This window comes from Phyllostomus discolor, chromosome 5, assembly GCF_004126475.2.
Source record: "Phyllostomus discolor isolate MPI-MPIP mPhyDis1 chromosome 5, mPhyDis1.pri.v3, whole genome shotgun sequence".
Classification (NCBI taxonomy): Eukaryota; Metazoa; Chordata; class Mammalia; order Chiroptera; family Phyllostomidae; genus Phyllostomus; species Phyllostomus discolor.
The window spans coordinates 161,258,243-161,275,711 of NC_040907.2; positions in this window are offsets into that span (position 1 = coordinate 161,258,243).

Genomic DNA, 17,469 nt, shown 5'->3' on the forward strand with positions numbered 1-17,469 from the left:
AAAAGTGGATACTTTAGGATAATGTGGAATGGCAGAGATCATGAGGCAAGCAAAATGAACTACCACCAACCACACCAAGGCTGGCCTTCATCCAAAGAAGATGTTGTTGTATATATGGTGGGATTGGAAGTGAGTCCTCTACTATGAACTCCTCCTGGAAAACCAAACGATTTATTCTACCACATACTGCTCCCAATTAGACCAAGTGAAAGCAGCACTCAATGAAAAATGTCTGGAATTCGTCAGCAGAAAATGCATAATCTTTCATCAGTATAATGCAAGACTATTTGTCTTTGATGACCAGGCAAAAACTGTTAGGTCTTGGCCAGGAAGTTCTGATTCATCTGTTGTATTTACCAGACATTGTGCCTTCATATTTTTATTTATTTTGGTCTTTACAAAATTCTCTTAATGGAAAAAATATCAAATCCCTGGAAGACTGCAAAAGGCACCTAGAACAGTTCTCTTCTCAAAAAAGATAAAAAGTTTTAGGAAGATGGAATTATGAAGGTGCCTGAAAGATGGCAGAAGGTAGTAGAACAAAATGGTAAATATGTTGTTCAATAAAGTTATTGGTGAAAATGAAAAAATGTGTCTTTAGTTTTACTTAAAAACCAAATGAATGAATTTTATGGCCAACACAAGAGACACTATCCTTGAGAAAGACCAGATGTTGCATTTAATTGACAAAGACTTTAAATCATGTATTATAAATATGTTCATAAAACTAAAGAAAGGTATATCTAAAGAATCAAAGGAAAGTATAAGAATGATGTCTAATCAAATAGAGAATATCAATAATGCATTTGTTTCTTACTGATTCTGTAACAACTTGCCACAAACATTAGTGGCTTAAAAAAAGACAAATGTACTATCTCATAGTTCTGGAAGTCAGAAGTCTAAAATTGGCCAAAAAAACCTTTGTTTGTTGAGGTTATTATGGAGAATCTGTTTCCTTGGCTTTTCCAACTTCTAAGGGCTGCTGAGCTTCTTTGGCTCAAGGTCTTATACTATTTGACTTTTCTTTCTACTGTCACATCTCCGTTCCTGACCATCACTCTTGACTCCTCCTTATGAGGACTCTTGTGACTCCATTGGGTCACTTGGATAATCCATAATACTCTTCCTATCTTAAGATAATTAACTTAACCACACCTGCAAAGTCTTTGCTACATAAGGTAACATTCACAGGTTTTGTGGATTAGGACAAGAACATCTTTGAGGGGAAGGGGCATTATTCTGCCTATCACTAGTAAAGAGATAGAAATTATAAGAAAAAAAATCTAATTGAAATTCCAGAGTTGAAAAGTATAACAACTGAAATAAAAGATTTGCTGGAGAGATTCAACAGCAAATTTGAGCAGGCAGAATTAAAAACTGGCAACAGTGAAATTAGGTCTGTTGAAATTACCCAGTCTGAAGAACAAAAAGAAAATGATTTAAAAACTTAACAGAGCCTCAGAGATCTGTAGGACATCATCAAGTGTACCAACTTACATATAACGGGAGCCTGAGAGGAGTGATGAGAGAAAGGGACAGAACGAATATTTGATCAGAAACAAGTTCACATAGCTCTGGCTGGTATGGCTCAGTGAGTTGGGCATCATCCCATAAACCAAAGGGTCACTGGTTTGATTCCCAGTCAGGGCACACGCCTGGGTTGTGGGCCGGGTCCCTGGTAGGGGGTGTGAGAAAAAGAACTCATCAGTTTCTGGTGCACATCATGTTTCTCTCCCTCTCTTCCTCCTTTCCCCATCTCTAAAAAAAATAAATATAAGAAATTATAAAAAAACTTCACACAGTTTCTTAATGGAGTCCCAGCACCACAGAGCCCTTTAGGACTATCCTGCAATGCAGTTGAGAAGTAGCACAATAGCATGGTAGAAAACTGGGCTCAGTTCAAGTCTCAATTCTGTCCTATAAAATGGAATTAATAAGAGTCCTTGCCTCATAAGGGTATATGATAAAGATTAAATTAGGCAATGCAAGGAGAAACTAAGCAGAGTATATGTTACATGGTAAATTTTCAATAAAGTTGACTTGTTAAAAAATATCTACCAATTTATATTATTTGCTATGTGCTGGGCATCATGCCAAGCACTTCATACCATGACTCTTTTTAGTTCGTGTAACAATCCAATTAGTTACATATTATTATTCCTATTTTCAGATAAGAAATTCAAATTCCAAAGACATTGAGCAATCTGCTCCAGGCCACACAGTAGTAAGTGTCAGAGCCATGACTTGAACCCAAGACTGATGCCATTGTTGGTTCTGCAAATCACTAGACTCATTCAGTCTAGTGATCACTAGACTCAACTGCTGCTGTGGTAGAACCACATTTCTATGCATTGCAGAGCGTTAGTTCTTTCTGAGTTCATGTGAAACAAAATAAAAGACTGACAAATTAAAGTCATTAGAAAATTCCAATATTGAGCTTTCTGGTTTTAGACCGATTATAATAATGCATGAGGCATTTTGTACAAACAACTGGAATTACGGGTATTAGTGATGAGGAGGTGTTGTAGGCTGAATTGTGTCCCCCCAAAGTCATATGTTGGTGCTGTCACTCATATTGTGACTGTATTCGGAGATAGGGAGGTAATTAAGGTTAATGAGGTTGGATGGGGGATGACTTAACTCAATAGGCAACTTCTGTAAGAAGGAAAGTCCCCAGAGCTTGGTGGACCATGTGAGGACACAGTGAGAAGGCGGCCATCTGCACGGCAGCAAGAAGGCGCTCATCAGAACCTGACCAGGCTGGCACCCTGATCTCAGACCTCAGCTTCCTGAACTGTAGGAAAATTAACTTCTGTTGTTTCAGCCACTCAGTCTATGATGACATTTCGTTATGGCAGCTGAGCTGATACAAGAGGAAAGCACGAGAAACAAGGAGGTGAAGGCAGTCAGATCCTTCTTGTATGTGCACACCCTTTCACATAGTTGGAGTTAGCACACAAATGTCAGCAAAGAACTTGTGTTGTCAAGCCTGTGTGTGTAATGTTTGTATAAGTGTGATTCATCACAAGGGGAGTCTCTGGCTAAACAGAATTCCTGGGCATCGGTGAATGAAGGAGTGAGTGCAGCTACCTGATCCCTCTGTATGAGACTGCCAACTGGTCATGGCTTGCCAGGATCAGGGCTAAGTGCCAAGCACCGCTGTGTCTGGAGCAGAGACTCTGGGTGGGGCAGACTGGGGAGACCGATTGGATTGGGGGAGAGGATTCTGGTGACAGAGCCTCCAGACTGGGCATTTCTAGGTAATGTGTAGACAGTGAGGAATTTGGAAAAATTTGGATTTGGGTAAAAAATTATTTAATGCATGCAGTGCAGTATGTAGGACACTAGAAACATAAAGGTTTGAAGTAGACCAAGATTGGAGGGGGTCTCAAAAGCCCAAGGTTAGCAGGTGAGCATCTGAACTAGAAATGGATGATTCTGATGGAAGGGCAAACCTGCACCACTAATCGAATCCAGAGGCTGCATAAAAGGAACAATGCACAGATTTCTGCCACATTTGTCGAGATTTGGGAAAGGCCAATCAATTTATAACACATGGAAACATTTACGCCTTTCTGCGATGTACTATTTGCAAATAACGAAACTGCTTCTCACTGCTTGCCTGGCTGTGATGTATGTGGCAAGGACTAAGCAAGTGTTTTGACCACATTTTAAGGAGAGAAAATTCATATTCATTCATTCATTTGGTCCAGAAATGATGTTAGGTGCTGGTGATACAAGAATAAGCAAGATAGACATGATTTTTTAACCTCTTCCACTCACTCATCCTGTGAATGTTTTCTTCTTGGTAACATCCACTGCTTGCAAAGCCATATCCTAAGAAGTTTTCTCACACTCTCTGCACAAACACCTTTATAACCAATGTAAACAGAAATTTCCTCCTTACATATACTCTATAATGTGCCACTTTCCTGGGTGACAGCCTAGGAATTGAACCTATGATTATAGAACTGAGAGTACTTGGTGTTTCTGCACAGTAATTTTCTTTGGGATTCTGGAGAAGGAAAAGCAAGCAGTAGACTGTCAATGCTTTCTTAGGCCCTGAGCTTTCTAAAATCCATTTTCTGGATGATGCGTGGGTCACCGGCCAGCAGTGATCATGGAACGCTGCGGATGGCTCGCAATTAGCGAGAAAGCGAGAAAAAACATGCACAGAGACCAGACTAGTTTCTGTGGAGAAGTAGGGATGGAATGGCCACACCCTCTAGTGGGGAGCGCTCTGATTTACCGTCCAAACCTGCTTTTATTGGGCTTGTTTTGCATAATAATTCAGGTAAAATACAGTACTCGTTAGGGGAAGGAACAATAGATAACAAGGAACTCTGCGGGTCAATTTTGAGTCAGGGTCAAAGAGCTGTAAGACTTTGAGGAACAAACTAACTTCCTCCTTGGACCCCTCTCATTCAACTGAGAGCATTCTAAACAAAGAAGGTTTCACAGTAATTTACATGTTCTTTCTTAGGCCTGATCACCCGGGGAATCCACCCTTTTCAGCACAGAGCTGCACCACCCTGTCATTGTTTCAGGCTTAGGTGGAGCACGGGAACAAAGGCAACCAAGAGATAAGGAGATTTTCTCCCAGAGGATGAGAACACAGGCTAGGTCAAAGCCGAGGAGCGAGGGTCCATCACCCCCTTTTGCTGTAGCCCCCAAAGTCCTTCTTTTGGGGGGCCTCCCAAGTGATCATGCCTGTCTTAGGTCGTTCCCCCCTTTGGGAATCTTACCCATCTTTGGCTAACCGACCACGCTTTGGGGTTCAGTTATGAATGAAGCAGCGCTCCTGCCAGGGAGATAAGCTTTTGTCTCCTTGCTGGCTTACAGTTCCAAGGGCGTTCCCTTAGCCTTAGCCTAGGCAGGGGTTACAGCTTCTGATACCAGGCAGGGCGGTTCCCAACATCTGGACTGTTTTGTTTTAAATTAAATTCATGCTGAGTTGAATGAGTTAACTTTTGGAAAGCCACTAACAGCATGCCTGTGGTGGAGTAGAGAGTAATGCTAGTCAGTGTCATTTTACTGAAAACAGAGCAAGTTATGTTTCAGCTGTGCTAGCATTCCCACCTCTTTGCTGATACAGAGAAAACCTGTCAGAAATACAGAAGAAAATTATAGACACCATGTAAATATGAACTTTGGCCCACATATTTGCTTATACGTGACCAGGTAAATTTCTTTTAACCCATATTAAAGAATTTTCTGTTCTCATCCTTGAGACAGGGCAGCTGGTGTTTAGGGCAGAGCTGAGAGCAGGTGGAAACATGCTTGCGGCTGATGAGCACGCCTGAGATTCACCTGTGGCCTGAGCAAAGCCAGAAACCAGGGCCTTGAAGTTAGCCAGTGAACAAACCCCCTACTAGTGCCTGATCATTCACTTACTCAGTGGTTGGGAACTATCTCCCTCCAGGAGCCAATCATTAAACCGCAACTTTCTTTTCCAGTTCTAGAGAAAAGGCTAGGATTTATATCAAAATGGTGGCTGTTTACTCCCAGCACCGAGGCACTTTCTTAGCCAAAGCTGGTGGCCTTTGAACACATTCCAGAAAAGCAAGGTGGGAGATGTTATAGAAAGAACACAAGACTTGGAATTAGGGTTCTAATCATAGCTGTTTCTTTTTTTTATTGTTGTTTGATTACAGTTGTTCCCATTTTCCCTCTGTTGCTCTCCCCTGCCCCACCCACCCCCCCACAGTCAATCCCCGCCCTGTTGTCCATGGCTATGGGTCCTTTATACATGTTCCTTGGTGACCCTTCCACTTCTTTCCCCCATTAGCCTACTGCCCCCTCCCTTCTGGTCACTTTGTTCTTTATTTCCAAGTCTCTGGTTCTATTTTGCTCCTTTGTTTGTTTTGTTCATTAGATTCCACTTATAAGTGAGATCATATGGTGTTTGTCTTTCACCCCCTGGCTTATTTCACTTAGCATAATGCTCTCCAGTCCCATCCATGCTGTTGCGAAAGGTAGGAGCTCCTTCTTTCTTTCTGCTGCTTAGTATTCCATTGGGTAAAATGTACTACAGTTTTTGATCCACTCATAGCTGGTTCTTATTAGCTACATGACCTCAAACTAATACTTCAGCCACTAGTTTTATTATCTGTATGTTGAGAATCTCCACCTTACCTAATTCCCAAGGCCACAGCCATGTTTTCTTGTGAATAATTTCAAACATACAAAAAAAGGGAGAACAGTATAGTGAAAACCCATGAATACATTCAGATTTAATAATTTCCTAGATTTTGCCACATTAGCTTTTTATCTCCCCTTTCTTTTTTGCTAGTTTAAAGCAAATCTCAGACCGCATGTCATTTTACCCCTTTATACTTTAATATGCGTTTCTAAAAAATATAGGCATTTTCCTATATAACTTTGATTCCATTACCAGCTCTAACAAAATAATAATTCTTTGACTTCTCTTATGATCCATTGCATTCACGTTTACTGATCACATCCAAAATGTTTGCTTTTATACTTGACTTCTTCAAAACAATATTCAAATGAGATCTACACATCTTATTTGCTTATGTCTCTTAGAATTTTTTAATCTAAAGCAGTGCCACCTCCATCCTTTTATTTATTTTTTTATTCCATTGTCTTCCTGAAGAAAAAGATTTAGAAAATTTCACATTCTCAATGATTTTGCTTGTTTCTTCATGGTAGCATTTATTTTATTTCTCTATACTCTGTATTACTTACAGACATTTAGCTTTGAGGGTGCAATCATATTCAAGTTTGGTCTTTTATTTTCATGAATGCCTAATGGGTGGTTTTGTCACAGGAATAATGCTTAAATTGGCCAGTGGGTTCAGATGGTTCGAGCCATCCATAAAATTCCTCATACATTTAAAAAGTGTTTTTATTCATTGATAATCTTTAGCCAAATCATTCATTGCATTAGAAATCGCAAAATGTTGGTTTCTTAATTGTCATTTCTTTAATCCTTCCACACTTATTACCTGGAATTCTTTAAAAGAAGTACTTTTCCTCATTACCTAGGGGTAGTTGGTGATACTGTGCATCCAGTATCCAGAAAAAGCAGAGAAAATGTTTAATTATTTCCCTGTATTTGTCAATTTTCAAGGTGAGGAGTTGCTTCAAATGTTGACCAATGATGCTTTTTGTATTTTGGTGGGAAGAGGCTGCAATTTTTTTAACTATTATTAAGACCTATAGATTTTACAAATTCACTGAGGATTTTATCAATTATAATTTGTTTCATGTTCAGACATCCCATCTTTGGTTAGCAATAAACCCTTTAACCTGGTCCCTGTGTCCTTTTGATGTGACTTCATCAGTCTTTTATAGCTTCTTTGCTCCCAACGTACGAAAATATGGCCCAGGCTTGGCCTGAACATTTCTGGCTTCTGCTCTGGAATCAGCCATTCCACCACGGAGTTCTGATTCTTTTTAGTGGGAGCACAGTCAGTTTTCATAAAATGGGATGATGATAAAAATGTAAACACTGAAGTGCCTGGATCCTTGTTGATATCTGCTTCTTCTGTGCCACACCCTGATTGTAAGTGTGCACTGTGAATATTCCCTAAGACGATGACGGTGGCTAGTTCATGACTAAATCTCTAGGGCCTAGAACAGATCCTGAGACATGCCTGGGTGCCCAATAACCCTGTTACAGGAAGGAATTTGTTCATGCTAAGATGACTTGACTGTCTCTCTTCTTCCTGAATCAGGATCATTTTTTGTATCTTTCACTGTAGTTTATATGTCTATTAGTTTGTAGCACCTGATATGCTGGCCACATATAGGCCTGCACTAAATATTGTGGAACCAAAAGCAAATGAACACATGATATTATAACACTCTTTTACAACTCCTTCAGTGGCTCTCCTTGCTTTTGAATGCATTTTAAGTTCCTTAAAGTGGTATATAAGGCCCCATGTCATCCGGCCCTACCTGTTAATCTTTTCAGCTCTGTCTTCTGTCGCTTTTCTTCATGCCCACCCAGCTCCAGCTCCTCAGACTTTCTTTCAGTTCATCGAAGGTACCTCCATCTGTCCTGCCTTTGAACCTTCACATAGACCCTTCTCTGTCTGACGTGATTCTCTTCTTTCACCTCCTCCTTATCCCTTCTTTCCATTCAACTCCAACTCACCTATGGATCCCCTCTTAAAATAATCTCTTCTAAGATGCCTTGCATGACTGCCTCTCCCCCAGACTCTCTTGCTACCTGTCCCCACCATTTGTCACTATACCATCAGACTAGTACGTACTAGCACTGTGCCATGACTTGTTTAACGTCTGTCTTCTCTCCTAGACTGCAAGCTCAGTCAGGGCAGGAATCGTGCCTGTGTAGTCGAACACTCTACCCCGCAGTCCCTATGTAAGAGCCCAGTCAGTGCTGGTTACAACAATAGGTATTGGTAGCTGCTAAGCTCCTGGCATGTAGGAACAATTCTATTTCCACCTTTATGTTCTTTTTAGTTTCTACAATCATTTGGGTTATTAGAAAAGATTTAGAAAATGTTGGGTGGGTGGCTACATACTGTCCCTAATCATGGCATTCAGCTATCCTAGCTATGCAGAGAAAAACATTTCCTGGCACAGACCACCGCTAGCGTCCAGATATTCTGAGTCTTGGGTATTTTTCCTCCTGATGGCTTGAAATCCAACTGTATCTTTACCTTCCCATCATCAGCTCTAAGTAACTCCAGTACCAAAGAGCCAGAAGGTTGAAGGGTGGTCTATGGAGGCTGCCACACTTAGGCCTGGTGGCACCTACCTCTTCTACATGCAAGTACCAGTATTTCATCTTTATGACCATGCTCTATGGCAGGGAGATAGGTGAGCACAAGCTGGGGAAGAACTGTGCTCCATCCAGGATGATTTAGCTTTTAGAAATCAATGTAACATCCCACAAGTCCCTGTCAGCAGCTGCTTAGTGAGAGAACAACTCCATATTCAGTTACAGCCACAGCCAGGAGAGGAAAGTCTAGTGACACCTACTGGGTACAAGTTAGAATGCCTTGTTTACATAAGAAAGAGCAAATGTGATCTCCATGAACAGCATGCATTTTGAAAAATGCTGTCAACCTTAGTGTGAACTTTTATTACTGAAAGAACCATCCCATTCCATTAGGACAGGTTGCTCATGAGTGGGCCAGTAAAGAAACCGTCACAGCAGATGCCTCAATGCTTAATCTATTGCTGGGGAGAATTCCATATCCAGAAAGCAGTTTATTGCCAGTGGGGATAAGATGGGGTGAGGCAGAGTGGGGAGGAGGCATCTCTTTGGTGCATCCATTGGTACCTGAGCACTTACACATTTGTTAACACAGATTCAGGCTAAGAGAGAGTTAAAACCTCAGACTTTGGAATCAAGCAGATATGGACACAAACTCTAGCTTTACTGCATATCAGCTACATAGTCATGGACAAGTTTCTTAACTTCAGTGAGCCTTAGTTTCTTTATCTGTAGAGTATAATAATAATAAATAGTATCTATTTGGTAGGATTTTTGTGAGGCACAAGTGAACACTACATGCAAAGCACTTACCTCATTTACCCATTCCAAGTGGACTTACTAAGGTAATATTGAAAATACCTCCATAAGAAAACCTCTTACAGTGCTATTGTGATATGATTTTGCCCACTAATTATATAAAGATGCAAAATACATAGTGCAGATTATTAAAGGGATTGCAGCCTAGCTGGGGAAACCAACGTGTAAAAACCTAACTAGAATCCAACCTGGCTAGTATTCCAATAGGTCTATGAGAAACAAAGGTGGGAACAGTGAAGTGTGTCTGAGTCAGGGAGAAGGAAGATTGGTAATGGGGCTGGGCCTTGAAAGATAAAAAGGATGACATCCAAGATGGACAGGAGAGAAGGAAGAGCAGGTTATGTGTTTGGACGCATGAATGTGAAGAGCTTGTTCAGGGGACATGGGGTTGCTTGATGCAATGCAAGTGAGGAAACTTTGGGTAGGACGAAGCTCAGTGCATTCAAGGACCTAAAAAAAAGCCATAGTGACTCAAGCCTAGTTGGCAGAAGCAAGAGGGGGACAGAGGCTCTGGAGGGAGGGTCCTTGGATGCTCTATCAAACAAGTAATGCCCATTGACTGTTTTCTCTGCCCAGTGTCCACTTTTCTATTTTTTTTTAAAAATGACAACCTGGTTTTCCTTAGGGGGATAATCCCTCCTGAACTTTCTGTCTATGGGATTTGGGTGGAAACTAACCACATACACATATTCATTTTCAAGGGCAGTCATGTGATGTAGGCCTGGAAAATGAGCATATTGCATCTGCCTGACCACAGCGATTGGTTCAGAGATTAGTGATGCCACCTAAGTTAGCCCAATCAGAGTGAACCCCTGGGCCAACAAAGACTACAAGCTGCATTTGATTGCTGTAAATATGTGCAAGCCTGAGCCGCCAGGGGTCACCGCATGTCCAGTAATAAAGGCAATAGGAACAAAGAAAAGTAGAGATATGGCAGAGAAGGACTAAGCCCTGATTATGTTTTGGACTCCTGGATCCAGCCATACCTGATGGATTTTTTCAACACCTGATCTTTCCAATAAATGCATTTTTTGGTTAAGCCACACTAGTTGGCTTGTTATCATTCTCAACCAACAGGTTCCTGATGAATAATATTTCCTAACCATTAAAATTAAGTTGTAACTTCTAGAAACTACTGATATATCTATAAAAAAAATCAGAGATTTCTCTATTTCTCAATCCATATTTTTGAGATATGAACTTTGTAATCCCACAGGGAGAGAAAACAATAGACTCAACAGGTAAGTAAGAAAGTTATAACTGATTTGCAGCCCTACAGCCAGTGTTTAAATCAATAATGCATGTCATTTTCAGGCCATTAAGATCTGAAAACTATTTTTATGAGATTTAATGACTCTTCCAGGGCCTCTGCTTGTTCCTGGCCATGTTTTCCTTGCTAAAGCCCCACAGAAATGTCCAAGAGGAGAGAAAAGAGAGATAAAAGAGGTCTTCGCTATTGGCAGCTTTGATTACAGCCCCAGCAAAACATTACATTTGGAAATCAGCATGTTTTCATATTGAGCCTGGCAGCCAGCCAGGTAATACGAAAGAACCGTTGCTCCGGACAAGGCTGCAAGTACAGAGCCTGGTGTGCCTTCTCTCTGCCACCCCAGCTGGAACCGCATGCTACTCAGCAGGACGCACATCTGCGTGGGGTGCCCGGAGGCTTCAGAAAAGTCAACTATTTATGAAAGGAAGTACCCGGGCACAAGAGATCACATTTCCCCTGTCTTTGTCATTGTCATCATCGTCGTCATCATCATCATCATCATCATTATATAATGGCAAAGATTGAAACATTACCTTGGTCACCTCACCTAAAAAACAAGACTTCTTTTTTGAAAGGGAGGAGGGTCAATTTCAGGAGAGCTCAGCATCAATCATGAATCCTGAGAATTGACGCCCCCCCCCCCAAAATAAAGACCACACGCAACTACAGTGCCCATGCGTGTGTAACGTGCACATTTCATGTGCCCCATTGAGTCTTTATTCTGACTGTACAGTGTAAAGAGGTAAACTCCACAGCAGATGACAAATGCTCTTTTCCTGGCTGAGGAAGCAGCATAGGTGCCTAGCACAGGTTTAAGGTATTTTCTTTGTTTTACAGAATCTTATAACAGAAAGTGGTTTTATTTTTTTTTAATCAAATGTGAGAAAAACATCACAGCTTCAACTTTTCCCTAAACATTGGTGGATGTTTCCGGACCCAGCACAACTCCATGCAGCTACTGTATTCTTGATCAACTGCCAAATCTAACACCACCCGGTGTTTGGGTCAAAGAGATGCTTGTTTCCCTACAAGCCTACGGAAACGGAAGAAGAAAAACCCAATAGCGTGCATGTGTCTGTGTGTGTTTGTGAGGCCTGACGTCATGTTATTTGCTGTTATGGCATGCTGTATTTTCTTCTTCATAGCATTTCCACATCGGTAATTAAGGAATGTGTTGTACACTGCTCTTATTTCCTAGTTGCCTCTGACAATGGACTAGAAGTTTCATGGGGAATGGGCTCAAGTTTGACTTACTGATTCCCCAAGTCTAAACCTTCCTGTGCCCATCACAGAACTGGGAGCACAGAAGGCACTTTTTAAATATTTGCCAAATAAATGACTGAAGGAAAGAGATAATGAGAAGAACAGAGGGAAAACCTCTTTTAAAATGTTGAGAAGATGATTAGAAAAATAAACATATTACAAATCTTGTGTGTGTGTGTGTGTGTGTTTATATATCAGGTATATATATAAAACCAACCTCATCTTGAAGAAAGAGAAACAGCAAAGGCTATGGGTGCAGAGAGAAGAGGCCATGGTTATAGGGACAGCAAGTGTTGACTGAACTCCATCCTGGAACAAGAACAGTGCTTGGCTTATAAGAAATATACTCCTTATCCAGAAATATTGGTTAAGACAATCATGAAAAGATTGAATAAAAAGAAACTTAAAACACATGTTATTTTTTTCAGTGACTCCCTCCCCGAGCTATCAGGAAGTGGCCACCCACCTAGACGCCGCAGGATAATATTAGTCCTCTTGAAACTGACTAAAATTGTGATCTTTGCACCTCCTGCATGAAGTCACTTTGGGGACTTATTAAAATGGAGAATCCTAGGCCCTATATACGACCTGCAGAACATGAATTTATGGGCTGGATTCTAGAGGTTATTTGACTTCCTGGTTGGTTCTTTCATACCTTAAATTTGGGGAATCTTGGCCAAGTCAAGAAGGGTAACCTGCCTTAATATCATGGCTTGATACAGCAAGCCCTAAACTGCCATATTTAATAAATTGGATTAAAATATGATTTGAAAATTTGCCAATGACTTTGATCAAAAATGTAAAATATTTTCTCAACCTCTTTGGTGTTTTTAAATTGAGTGCTGGCTTATTCTGGTATTTTCATTTTTTATGAAATGGTTACCAAATCTGGAAAGAGGACATCAGGGAGTGAAAGAAGAAAAATGTGAGGGATGTAAGAGAGATAGATGGGGAATAAATCATGCAAGGCTATTTTAAGAATATTTTTTCAACTTCCTATCAAGATGGGAGCATAGATAAATCAGCTCACCTTCTTGCACAACCACATCAAAATTATAACTAAAATATAGAGCAATCATCACCAGAACCATGAGTAATTGAGTTGAATGGAAGTCTGGCAACTATGGAATTAAAGAAACCACATCCATCCAGGCTGGTGTGAGGGGTAGAGATGCGAAATGGTCTGGTCTCACACCCATGTGTGCGGTGGATAAAATTTCGGAAAAGATATCTTGGGAGTTAGGAGTCCTAGCCCCACACTGAGATCCCAGACCAGAGTTCCAGTGCCAGGAAGATAAGTCCCCATAACTCCTGGGTATAAAAGCCAGTAAAGATTGAGTTGGTAGAAGAAACTTCTGGAGTCCCAAGCAGTTCCTCTTAAAGAATCCACACACAGACTTACTCAGATTCACTTACTCAGATTCACTTCCTCTGAGATCCAGCACTGGGGTAGCAGCTTAAAAGGCATCAGTGGCATATAGGGAGAAACTGAAGTGCCTCACATTAGGGTGAGAGCTGAGGGACAACTTTCTCCCAGACAGAAAGGCAGGAGCCATTGTCCCCTTTCTGAACCCTCCTCCCACAGAGTCAGAGCTGGCAGGCTGATGCCATATATGAGACTCCATCAACCTGGCTAACACTGTTTGCCCTGCCCTGGAGATCCCCAGAGACTCTGTCCCACCCAACTTACAGGTCCACCCAAGCTGCTTTTCTGTACGAATGACTGGATCTTGGCTCACGCTTCACAGCTTCCTAAATTCACTCAAACAAGCAACAGCCAGCCTCAGTGAGTCCTCAGCCCCCCCAATCTCTTGCTAATTGGCCCCAGGCCTGGCACTAGTAGCAGCCAGCCTAGATTCACAGCTTAGCCTCACCTGGGTCTCTCCAAGCCCAGCACAAGCAGCAGTCATCTCTGATTGCTTTATAGCTCATGTAGGATGGCCCTGGGGAGAATACAGGTGGAGGCTGACCTTGGCCTGTACCACCTGGGAAACCTCAGGGCCTGTGAAACCAATGGACAGCTACAGACCATGTTGGAGCATCACCATCCTGTTCCTGTACAGCTGATTCTTCATGGAGGGTGGAGGTTGGTGGTCAGTAGTCACAGCCAGTCCTTGCAGCTAACTGGCCTGGGTAAATCCCTTCTATGGACATGCCAACAGTAATCAAGGCTCAACTACAAGAACAGGGTGTACTCAGCCCATATGAAGGTGCACCTTGAATACCCAGCTTGAGTGATAGGGGAGGCTGTGCCACTGAAACCTATAGGACACCTACCACATTAGGCCACATTACCAAGACAAGGAGTCATAGCAGCTCAACCTAATACATAGAAACAAACACAGGGAGGCTACTAAAATGAAGAGGCAAAGAAATATGGCCCAAATAAAAGAATAGATTAAAACTCCAGAAAAAAAGAGCTAAACCAAACGGAGATAAACAACCTATCAGATGCAGAGTTCAAAACAATGGTTATAAGGATGTTCAGGGAACTTAGTGTGGACCTCAATAGCACAAAAAAGAGCCAGTCAGAAACATAGAATACACCAACTGAAATAAAGAACAATTTATAGGGAAACAGTAGTAGAGTGGATGAAACTGAGACTCAAGTCAATGATTTGAAATATAAAGAAGAAAACAACAACCAATCAGAATGAGAAGAAAAAAGAATCCAAAAAAACAAAAAATCAAAAAACCAAGAATAGTGTAAGCAGCCTCTGGGAAAACTTTAAGAGTTCCAACATTCACATTGTAGGGGGTGCCAGAAGGAGAAGAGAAAGAGCAAGAAATTGGAAACTTTTTCAAAAAATAATGAAGGAGAACTTCCCTAATTTGATGAGGGAAAGAGACATGCAAGTCTAGGAAGCACAGAGTCCCAAACAAGAAGGATGCAAAGAGGCCCACTTCAAGACACATCATAATTAAAATGCCAAATGTTAAAGTTAAAGAGAGAATCCTAAAAGCAGCAAGAGAAAAGAAGTTAGTTACCTAAAGGGGAGTTCCCATAAGACCGCCAGCTGATTTCTCAAAAGAAACTTTGCAGGCTAGAAGGGATTGGCAAGAAACATTCAAAGTCATGAAGAGCAGGGACCTACAGCCAAGATTGCTCTATCCAGCAAAGCTATCATTTAGAATCAAAGGGCAGATAAAGAGCTTTCCAGACAAGAACAAAACTAAAGGAGTTCATCATCACCAAACCATTATTACATGAAATGTTAAAGGGACATATTCAGGAAAAAGAAGAGGATCAAAACTATGAACAATAAAATGGCAATAAATACATATCTATCAAGAATGAATCTAATAAAACAAACTAAGCAAAGAAGAACAACAGAGTCAGAATCATGGATCTGGAGGACATTTTTATGGGTGCCAGGTGGGAGGAGTGTGTTGGGGAATTAGTGAAGAGGCGAAGGGATTAAGAAGTACAAATAGGTAGTTACAGAATAGCTGTGGGGATGTAAAGCACATATAGGAAATGGAGTAGCCAAATAACTTATACACATGACCCATGGAAATGAACAGTGGTCAGGGGATTGCCTGAGGAGTGGGGGGAGCTGGGTGAAGGGGGTCAAGGGGGAAATTTTGGGGACAATCATAATAGCATAATCAATAAAATATAATTAAAAAGAATATTTTTCTTATTAATGGGCATTCACTGATAATATTTAAGCAGGGGCAAGAAAAAGTCCACTTTTTCTTCTAGCATTTGTGAAAGCTCTGGGACAGGAAAGAGAATAGTTGAGGGATGGGGGTGGAAGGAATAACAATACAGAGGAGGAATGGTAACAGGTGGTAGGTTCCTGAAGGGCTGCAGGTGAGAGAGGATGGTGGGTTTGGATTAATGTGGTGATAGAAGAAATGTAGTCATGTACAACTTTAAAAGATAGAAGAGGTAGAATTCACAAACCTTGGTGATTGATTGGATGGAGGAAGAAGCAATAGGAATGACTTCCAGGCCTTTGACTTGGGCAATTGGATGGTGATGGCACTTACTTAGATAGGAAAGCCTGAAGGAAGATAACCAGATTTGTGTGGTTAAGAAGACATGGGAAGAATTTATTAATTTAATTTTGCATGTTTGGAGTTTGAAGTGGCACCAAAAGATTCAAGCAGAGCGATGCGTGGGTCACCAGCCAGCAGTGATCACAGAACGCTGCGGATGGCTCGTTGAAACACGAGAAAAAACATGCACAGAGACAGACTGGTTTCTGTGGAGAAGTAGGGACGGAACGGCCACCCCCTCTAGTAGGGAACGCGAGATTTATGGTCCAAACCTGCTTTTATTGGGCTCATTTTGCATAATAATTCGAGTAAAGTACATTACTAATTACGAGGAAGTAAGGAACAATAGGTAATAAGGAACTCTGCTGGTCTATTTTGAGTCAGGGTCAAAGAGCTGTAAGACTTTGAGGAACAAACTGACTTCCTCCTTGGACCCTTCTCATTCAACTGAGAGCATTCTAAACAAAGAAGGTTTCACAGTAATTTACATGTTCTTTCTTAGGCCTGATTACCCGGGGAATCTGCCCTTTTCAGCACAGAGCTGCACCACCCTGCCATTGTTTCAGGCTTAGGTGGAGCAAGGGAACTAAGGCAACCAAGAGATAAGGAGATTTTCTCCCAGAGGATGAGAACACAGGCTATGTCAAAGCCGAGGAGCGAGGGTCCATCACGCCCTTTTGCTGTAGCCCCCAAAGTCCTTCTTTTGGGGGGCCTCCCACATGATCGTGCCTGTCTTAGATCGTTCCCCCCTTCGGGAATCTTACCCGTCTTTGGCTAACCGACTGAGCTTTGGGGTTCAGTTATGAATGAAGCAGCAGAAGCAGCATTCCTGCCAGGGAGATAAGCTTTTGTCTCCTTGCTGGCTTACGGTTCCAAGGGCATTCCCTCAGCCTTAGCCTAGGTGGGGGTTACAGCTTCTGATACCAGGCAGGGCGGTTCCCAACAGTAGAGAAATCTGGTATATGAATACACCTAGAATTTAAGGAAAATGTCTGACTAGGACCAGAAACATAGCGTTAGGCTTCTCCAGAAAATGAATGATAATTAAAACTATAGTTATATAGGGACAGTGAGAAAACTGAGATGAAAAGTGGGTCTAGGACAGCAGCCTGGACACAGCAACATTTAAAGGATCAGCAGACGAAGAAGAGTATAGAAAAGGGACAGAAAAAAAAAAACATCCAGAGAGGTAAAAGACAGTGAGGAGAATAAGGCGGATAAGAGAATATTAGATTGGCCAAAAAGTTTGTTTTTTTTTCTGTATGATGGTTCTAGTAGTGTTTAGTTGTCTTTAATTTCATTCAAAACAATTTTGTTAGATTGTATTGTGACAGTTGTCTTATCAGCAGCATTTAAAAAGACTTACCAAAACTGGTAAATTTTTGTGTAGCCATTTTAATAT